This window comes from Salvelinus fontinalis, chromosome 16 (assembly GCF_029448725.1).
Source record: "Salvelinus fontinalis isolate EN_2023a chromosome 16, ASM2944872v1, whole genome shotgun sequence".
Taxonomy (NCBI): domain Eukaryota; kingdom Metazoa; phylum Chordata; class Actinopteri; order Salmoniformes; family Salmonidae; genus Salvelinus; species Salvelinus fontinalis.
In genome coordinates this window covers 2,733,461-2,742,356 of record NC_074680.1, presented here as the reverse complement: position 1 = coordinate 2,742,356, position 8,896 = coordinate 2,733,461, and the positions used below count along the sequence as shown (strand labels likewise).

The window sequence follows — 8,896 nt, the reverse complement described above, 5'->3', positions numbered from 1 at the left end:
CGAGTGAGGCAACCGGAAGCGTGCTTGCCTCACTCGACTACGTGAACTACGTGACCATTTGTATGTTCCGTATTGTCAATTGTAACGTAATATTCAACTGACAACTGATAAGGCAATATAGTGATTATTGGAATAATCAAACCGCTCATGTAGCGAGATCCGGAAGCGCCGACTGCTAGGGGAGGAGAGTGGACGACTGTACATAGAGATATCAGCGCAAACGTCTTTGAAAGACGGTTGTGGAGAAACAATGTGAGGTACAGCGCTAACTGCTATGGAAGGTTGAGTGGTTACGTATGTGGTCGAATGTCTAGCTAGTGTAGTCCGGGGGACAGAATCGAAAAGTTCGGATGTTGTGATAGCATGCTGCTAAAATTGCTTTGGTTGGCTCAGCATTGTAATTCGTTGGTATTGCTAGGTAGCAAGCTAACTGTATGCCAATAGCAGCGAAGTAAACTAGCTATCTAGATTACATTAAATTCGACTGCATTGTGGCTAGCGCTCTCTCGCTAACATCATCTAGCTAGCCAATCTCAACTCAGGTCTATCGTAAATCATGTTGTTTAGTTAGCGTGGCTAGTTAGCTGTTTTAGATACTGACCAGGCCACTTCGTGTTTCTAGTTAAACGAATTAGGTAGTTAACCAGTTATCGCAAACAAGGGGCTCAATAACTCAACTTTTCCCACATTACGTTACAGCCTTATTCTAAACGTTTTTTTTTTTTTTTTTTATCCTAAACAATCTACACACACTACCCCATAATGACAACGCGAAAATAGTTCACATTTTTGCAAAAAGTATTTACACCATTTGCTTTGAGACTCGAAATTGAGCCCAGGTGCGTCCTGTTTCCACAACTTAATTGGAGTCCACCTGTGGTAAATTCAGTTGATTGGACATGATTTGGAAAGGCACACACCTTTCAATATAAGGTCCCACAAGTTGACAGTGCATGTCAGAGCAAAAACCAATCCATGAGGTCAAAGGAATTGTCTGTAGAGCTCAGAGACAGGATTGTGTCGAGGCACAGGTCAGGGGAAGGGTACCAAAAAATGTCTTCAACATTGAAGGTCCCCAAGAACAGTGGCCTCCGTCATTCTTAAATTTAAGACGTTTGGAACCATCAAGACTCTTCCTAGAGCTGGCTGCCCGGCCAAACTAAGTAATCGGGGGAGAAGGGCCTTGGTCGGGGAGGTGACCAAGAACCCGATGGTCACTCTGACAGAGCTACAGACTTCCTCTGTGGAGATGGGAGAGCCTTACTGAAGGACCACCATCTGTAAAGCACTCCACCAATCAGGTCTTAATGGTAGAGTGGCCAGACGGGAAGCCACTCCTCAGTAAAAGGCACATGACCGCTGGCTTGGAGGCTGCCAAAAGGCACCTCAAGACTCAGACCATGTGGAACAAGATTCTCTTGTCTGAAGAAACCAATAAACTATTTTTGCCTGACTGCCAAGTGTCACATCTGGAGGAAACCTGTCACCATCCCTACGGTGAAGCATGTTGGTGGCAACAGCTTGCTGTGGGGATGTTTTACAGCGGCAGGGACTGGGAGACAAGTCAGGGTCGAGGGAAAGATTTAATGGCGCGAAGTACAGAGTTCATTGATGAAAGCCTGCTCAGGACGTCAGACTGGGGTGAAGGTGCACCTTCTAACAGGACAACGACCCTAAGTCACAGCCAAGACAGAAGAATGGGATAAAATCCCCAAATACAGGTGTACCAAGCTTGTCGCGTCATACCCAGGATGGCTCAAGGCTGTCAACGCTGCCAAAGGTGCTAAAACAAACTACAGAGTAAAGGGTCTGTATACTTACGTAAATGTGATATTCTTTATATTTTTTATAAATGAGCAAACATTTCTAAACCTGTTTTTGCTTTGAGATTATGGGGTATTGTTTAGATTGAGGAAAAAATAACATGTAATCCATTTTAGAGAACGGCTGTAAGGTCACAAAGTGGAAATGGTCCATGGGTCTGAATACTTTCCAAAGGCACTGTATATACACTATACTTCATAAAATACTTTCCTATCTCTCTCTCTTTGGGACAGTGTGGTGGACCGTTGTGATGACACTGTAGACATGTCACCTGTGCACCAGGTAGTCAATAGAAACTGTCTCTATGGTGACACGGGCTGGAGAACATCCTGCTGATGCTGCAGACAGGTCTGAGGGACAACCAGACCTCACAGGACAAACCCTCACAGCCAAGGTGAGCACTACAATAGGCCAGGGTAACAGGACAGGAAGGTGAATATCTTAAGGGAGAAAAAAAGTGGGGGGAATCCTTTTTGGTGCTAGGCAGAACCCTTTGAAAATGGTTCTACCTAGAACCCTCTATGTAGGGTTCGTCATATAAGCCTCTGTATATGGTTCTATGAAGGGATTTACTGAGAACCATTTGATCTTTGGAGGGTTCTTCCTAGAACCACCTATGAACGGTTCCACCAGCCTTATTATCCTTTATTAACATTTTATTTCTTTGACAATAAGTCCAACTACTAACAGATTGGATTAGTTTAGAAAAATGGGTTCTTTGTGTAGCATAAAATGTATCAACTAATCAGTGTACATGTAAAAATAGATTAAAACAAACAATTCTGAAAGTCACCCTGCAATAGAGCATGCTGGTGATATGGTTTTATGTAGGACACTTTTTGCCTTTCAAAATAACCCTTTCTTCCAGAAAGTGTGCTTCAGATCAAAACGGTTCATTTTGCTAGCCTGATCCCAGATCCGTTTATGCTGTTTTGTCAAGTCCTACTGTATAATTGTCATGCCATGTTACCATAGTAGTTGGCTATCTGGCACAAATACAGTTGATTCGTATTCAGACCCCTTGACTTTTTCCATATTTTGTTGCGTTACATCCTTATTCGAATATTGATTATAGTTTTTTTCCCTCATCAATCTACACAATGACAAAGCAAAAACTTTTTTTATTTTTTTTTTGTGCAATTTTTTTAATGTATTTACATAAGTATACAGACCCTTTACTCAGTATTTTGTTGAAGCACCTTTGGCAGCGATTACAGCCTCGGTCTTTCTTGTGTATGACGCTACACGCTTGGCACACCTGTATTTGGGGAGTTTCTTGCATCCTTCTCTGCAGATCCTCTCAAGCTGTCTGGTTGGATGGGAAGCGGGTCTCTCGGAGATGTTTGATTGGGTTCAAGTCCGGGCTCTGGCTGGGCCACTCAAGGCCGTTGAGACTTGTCCCGAAGCCACTCCTGCGTTGTCTTGGCTGTGTGCCTAGGTCGTTGTCCTGTTGTAAGGTGAACCTTCGCCCCAGTCGGAGGTCATGAGTGCTCTGGAGCAGGTTTTCATCATCGATCTTGTTTCTCATTGTCTGAGTCCTTCAGATGCTTTTTGGCAAACCCCAAGCGGGCTGTCATGTGGTTTTAACTGAGTGATTTCCGCCTGGCCACTCCACCATAAAGGCCTGATTGGTGGAGTGCTGCAGAGATGTTTGTCCTTCAGTAAGGCTCTCCCATCTCCGCAGAGGAACTCTGAAGCTCTGTCAGTGACCATCAGGTTCTTGGTCACCTCCCTGACCAAGACCCTTCTACCCTGATTCCTCAGTTTGGCCCGGGTGGACAGCTCTAATAGTATAGGTGGTTTAAAACGTCTTCCATTTAAAAATGATGGAGGCCACTGTGTTCTTGGGGATCTTCAATGCTGCAGAAGTGTTTTGGTACCCTTCCCCAGATCTGTGCCTCGACACAATCCCGTCTCTGAGCTCTACAGACAATTCCTTCGACCTGATTGCTTGTTTTTTGCTCTGACATGCACTGTCAACTGTGGGACCTTATATAGACAGGTGGGTGCCTTTCCAAATCATGTCCAATCAATTTAATTTACCACAGGTGGACTCCAATCAGGTTGTAGAAACATCTCAAGGATCATCAATGGAAATAGGATATGCCTGAGCTAAATTGAGGCTCATAACAAAGTGTCTGAATACTTATATAAATACTTTATCTGTTTAAGGTTATTATACATTTGCAAAAAATTCTGAACCTGTTTTTGTTTTGTCATTATGGGGTATTGTGTGTGTGTGTAGATTATTTTCTCTCAATTTAATCAATTTTAGAATAAGGCTGTACCATAACAATGTGGGTAAGGGGCCTGAATACTTTCTAACTGCAGTGTATATAAATCAAATGAAATTGTATCGGTCACACACACATTTAGCAGATTTTGTTGCAAAATGCTTGTTCCTAGCTCCAACAGTGCAGTAGTATCTAAAAACGATTCACAACAATGCCCAATCTAAAAATGGAAGAATGACATTAAGAAATATATAAATATTAGATTGAGAAATGTCGGAGTGGCATTGACTAAAATACATTAGACTAGAATACAGTATATACATGAGCTGAGTAAAGCAGTATGTGAACATTATTCAAGTGACCAGTGATTCTATGTATATAGAGGGTGTTCCCTTTATCCCATACATCCTGCATGTTGATTCATGGCCTTGGCAATGTAAACACTGAAATAATGTTTGGCTTTTAAATTCCTTCTGTTCTGACTCTTCATGTGAAAGGCTATAGGCCTAATGGAATGGATGAACAGCCATGTAAATGCCTATTATTATTATTATTAAATGCCTTATTCTTATCACGTCATTCCAAATCCATTTTGATTTCAATATCCCTGAGATGAATGTTGTATAATGTTATGGTTCTTACAGCAATTTAACTTGCACTTTGTTTTCAGGTTTGAATGACAGTGTATTCCCCTCAACTTATTTCAATAAAGTTGTTACTTGTTTTATATGTAAGACCAATTACCATTTGTAATTTGTTTTGGTGCAGATGTGTTAAATATACAACCCGTATAAGTGTCTGTTCATGGAACAATACATCAGCCACTTAAACAGCTGTAAATGATTTTCTACCACATTTTTATTCAAGAGCATATACCATATACACATTTTTGCTGTCTTTAAAAGAAAGAGTAATTACATGCACATGTTAAGGGTACATTTTTGCTGTATAGAGCAAATATTTCAAGAGTCTTAATGAGAATACAATTTGGATAGAGCCACAGAAAAACCTCAAATTACAGAATAAGACCAGTACGATATATCAAGTACTTTGACCAGACACCTTCAAGTCAATTTTTTTTGGTCACATACACATGGTTAGCAGATGTTATTGCAAGTGTAGCGAAATGCTTGTGCTTCTAGTTCTGACAGTGCAGTAATATCTAACAATTCCACAACTACCTAATACACACATCTAAGTAATGGAATATATGGATGAGCAGTGACTGAGCGGTGTAGGTAAGATGCAATAAATGGTATAAAATACAGTATTGAGATGAGTTATGTGAACATTAAAGTGGCCAATGATTTCGTGTATGTAGGCAGCAGCCCCTGTTAGTGATTGCTGTTTAACAGTGATGGCCTTGAGAGAGCTGTTTTTCAATCTGTCTTAGCTTTGATGCACCTGTACTGACCTCACCTTCTGGATGGTAGCAGGGTGAACAGGCAGTGGCTCGGGCGGTTGTCCTTGATGACCCTACCTATGTTGCAAGATTGATGTAATTCTCTTCATGTCAGCAAGTTCCCCACATAGACCTAACCACATCTTGAGGGTGCATGTTCATTTTTCCAGCATTTTGTTACACATTTCATTGCTGCTGCTTAAAGAATCTATCAATTTAAATGGAGAGGATTGGAGTGTATCCACAGGAACAACACCTAGGAGATGGCATGGGTCTGGTTGAGTAACACCTGTGATGTCCTGTTTAACATGGAGAACTTCGCACCAAAATATGCATGTATCCCTGGCTGCAGTGTGCAATTCAGGGCTGGGCTCAATGTGGACGAAGTCAAACGTTTGACCCCGCCCACCTTTTTGTCCATCTGATATGACAGTCACACACTGAACACACACGTTTGCGCAAGGCACACATTGAATTCAAACCTATTTAATTTTTGATGATCGTAAGAAATATTATAAAGTGGTACCAGCAGATGTGTTAACACGTTTTGCTTCATGCTATGAGACAAGCTACTGATGTTGTTGTGAACAGACTTATGTATGTCATGTACTGTTAAAATTGTTGATAAATGTTAACTTGAATTATATTTCATTGAGCATATACTGTTACTACCTATTCTGATTTATAATGCTATTTACTTTCCTCATGAGAATGGAGACAGACTATACCATACAGATATACTGACAAGCTGAATGTGCTTTGTACATTAAGTTACACCAGCTCCAGTAAAGAGATCAGAGACTCGGGTGACTTCTACGTCATCTTTACTAAACAACATAACACAATTTACACAGCAGACAAAAACAAGGTTTGACCACTCCTCAAAAATGTCTTTGCTCCTCAGAAGAGGCAAAGACAGTCATTTTCTTGTCAACTGCCTCCACATAGAACATCTCAATCTCTCTGTAACATGACTGGTTCCTTGAGGAGAATATTTTCCTCTTCATCCAGGCCATCATATAACTGTAGTTCTTTAAGGGTTGTAATGCGGTCTTCCCCATCCATCCCAATTACACTAGGGAGGGAAACGGTGCCTTTAAATGTTTGGCGTTCGCACCACCTTGCTGACTCGAGGGTGTCCCTTAGAAGAACATCTGCTTCCTTGAAGAAAAAGAATAAATATTAAGAGTAGTGCCTCATTGGGTGATCAAGACAAATTACACCCCACTTTCACAATACCACCATGCAAACAAAAGCCACTATTACTAAAGGGGTTTTCAGTGATATCGATAACTACTCAACAAGTCATCACAACTATTATATCTTGTCAAGTATTCAGTATTACACACAGACTACTTACCCAGTTCACAGCGCATGTTTTCAGTATCGTCTAGAAAGAAAACAGATTGTGGTCATTAAGTAATGTAAGGGAACCTCTAGGGATGTGTTTACAGGAATGCACCTTACTTTAGCTAATAGCCTATACAGTACCTGGTCCTGCAGAGCTGGATGCTGATGTGACCTCCTAGGGGGACATCTACATCATCCTGAAATATATTGGAGGGGGGGGGGGGGGGTAAGTCTAAACATTGGTTTAAGACTATACCACTCATCATGACACCTACCTGTAGTGTGTTTTGATTTCACACCCCTTTTCTATCTTTCAACCTCTCTTCTTCAGACCTTAGTGAGTGAATGACATACAGTGGGGCAAAAAAGTATTTAGTCAGCCACCAATTGTGCAAGTTCTCCCACTTAAAAAGATGAGCAAATATCTTGCTTGAAATATTGCTTGTTCGTAGGAAATCTTGCTTGTTTGTAGGTGACCAAATACTTATTTTCCACCATAATTTGCAAATAAATTCATTAAAAATCCTACAATGTGATTTTCTGGATTTTTTTTTCTAATTTTGTCTGTCATAGTTGAAGTGTACCCATGATGAAAATTACAGGCCTCTCTCATCTTTTTAAGTGGGAGAACTTGCACAATTGGTGGCTGACTAAATACTTTTTTGCCCCACTGTACATTCAATATGAACATATATTCAGGTCAGCCTGGCCACAGTGAAAATGATTAAGAATGGAAATTAAGTTTAATGTTCAAGACTTACGGCGTGGTTCTGCAGGAAAACTAGGCACCACCGTCGCCGAATTTGCTGCATGTTTTCCTTTAAAAGAAAATCACACAATCGGATGAGTATCCCAAAAAACATATCCACTAGTGATGAGAATTTCATAATTTATACATACCTCAGTGAAATCACACTGTGCTTCCATAGCAATGTACAGCGCATACTGTAAGTTAAGTTTGATAGTTATGTTAGTTAGTTATTATAACTAATAAAACTCCCCTCCAGGAATATATTTCAGGATGTAGAAGACACAGCATGTCACATCAGCATTCAGCTCTGCAGGAGTTTGATGTATGTAGTGTTAAAAACTGTAGGAAATAGGTCCCAAAGAATGTAAAGAATAATAAACAAAGTATGAGCAATAAGTGTGCGTTGCATGCTGCAAGCACAGAAAATAACTTTGTTATAACAGAAAATAGGACTTATAATATAGTGAATAGCCAGCATCTTACCATCAAAACAAACACCCCACAGTTGTTTGAGAAACCTTGCTTTGGTAGGCCCTGTGGTGTGAACAAGGTACAATTTTCAATAAAGGAATGACAATCAAATGGTACAGTTCAGTGGAATAATTTAAAGGAATATCTAACCTGATCAAAGTCCTCCAAGGTCCAGGGGACAAGATCCGAGCAATGTTTCTGAACACAGTGTAAAAAAGTACATTAACAACTTTTTATACTTCAGCATGCATAACAGTTTTGAACACAGTTGGAACTGAATTAGCCCAAGTTTCTTTCACAACATGTATGGGTGTTGCACGACCAGAAAATGTATTTGACTACAAACACCATTTCTCACATCAATGCACTCACATGCCAAAAATATTTCCTTGGACACGGTTTCAAAGCAATGTGTATGCTTTCTTCGTAAATGTGTTTTGAAGTTTTTAAATTACCGTTTGCAGTGTGGACAAGTTACAATGGCTTTTCTTGACTTGCCATGTATGATGGTACCAGGTTATTTCATTATTGTATATACTATGTGTTGGCTGTGTAGACTCGCTATGTGAAACAATGAAAAGTTAGATGTCATATAGTCCAAAGAAGAAAAAGCCTGGAAGGAGGAGAGATGACTAGAAATTATTCGGTGTGGATTAATTGTCGGAGTAGAGGACCTTGTGCATTTCATGTAAAATAACTCAACGTTTATATCCCATGACAAATTAGCTAGCAACAGCAATCTAGCTAAATTTCCATGAATGTTTAATGCTTTTTGACCTGTCCCCAAATTAATACAATTGGTTCAGAGTTTGTTTTGATATTTTAAGCTGCGTGTCGTGATCGCGTTTGGTGTGGGGGAACAAA

At 40.3% G+C, this 8,896-nt stretch overlaps 1 long non-coding RNA gene across 1 annotated transcript; it reads left to right on the top strand.

Annotated features, from left to right (window-relative positions):
* Positions 1-38: 38 nt before the first annotated feature.
* On the top strand, positions 39-4,787 carry LOC129812527 (uncharacterized). Its single transcript, XR_008753011.1, has 2 exons — positions 39-1,807; positions 2,058-4,787. It is a non-coding gene; the product is annotated as an uncharacterized LOC129812527 (long non-coding RNA).
* Positions 4,788-8,896: the final 4,109 nt, after the last annotated feature.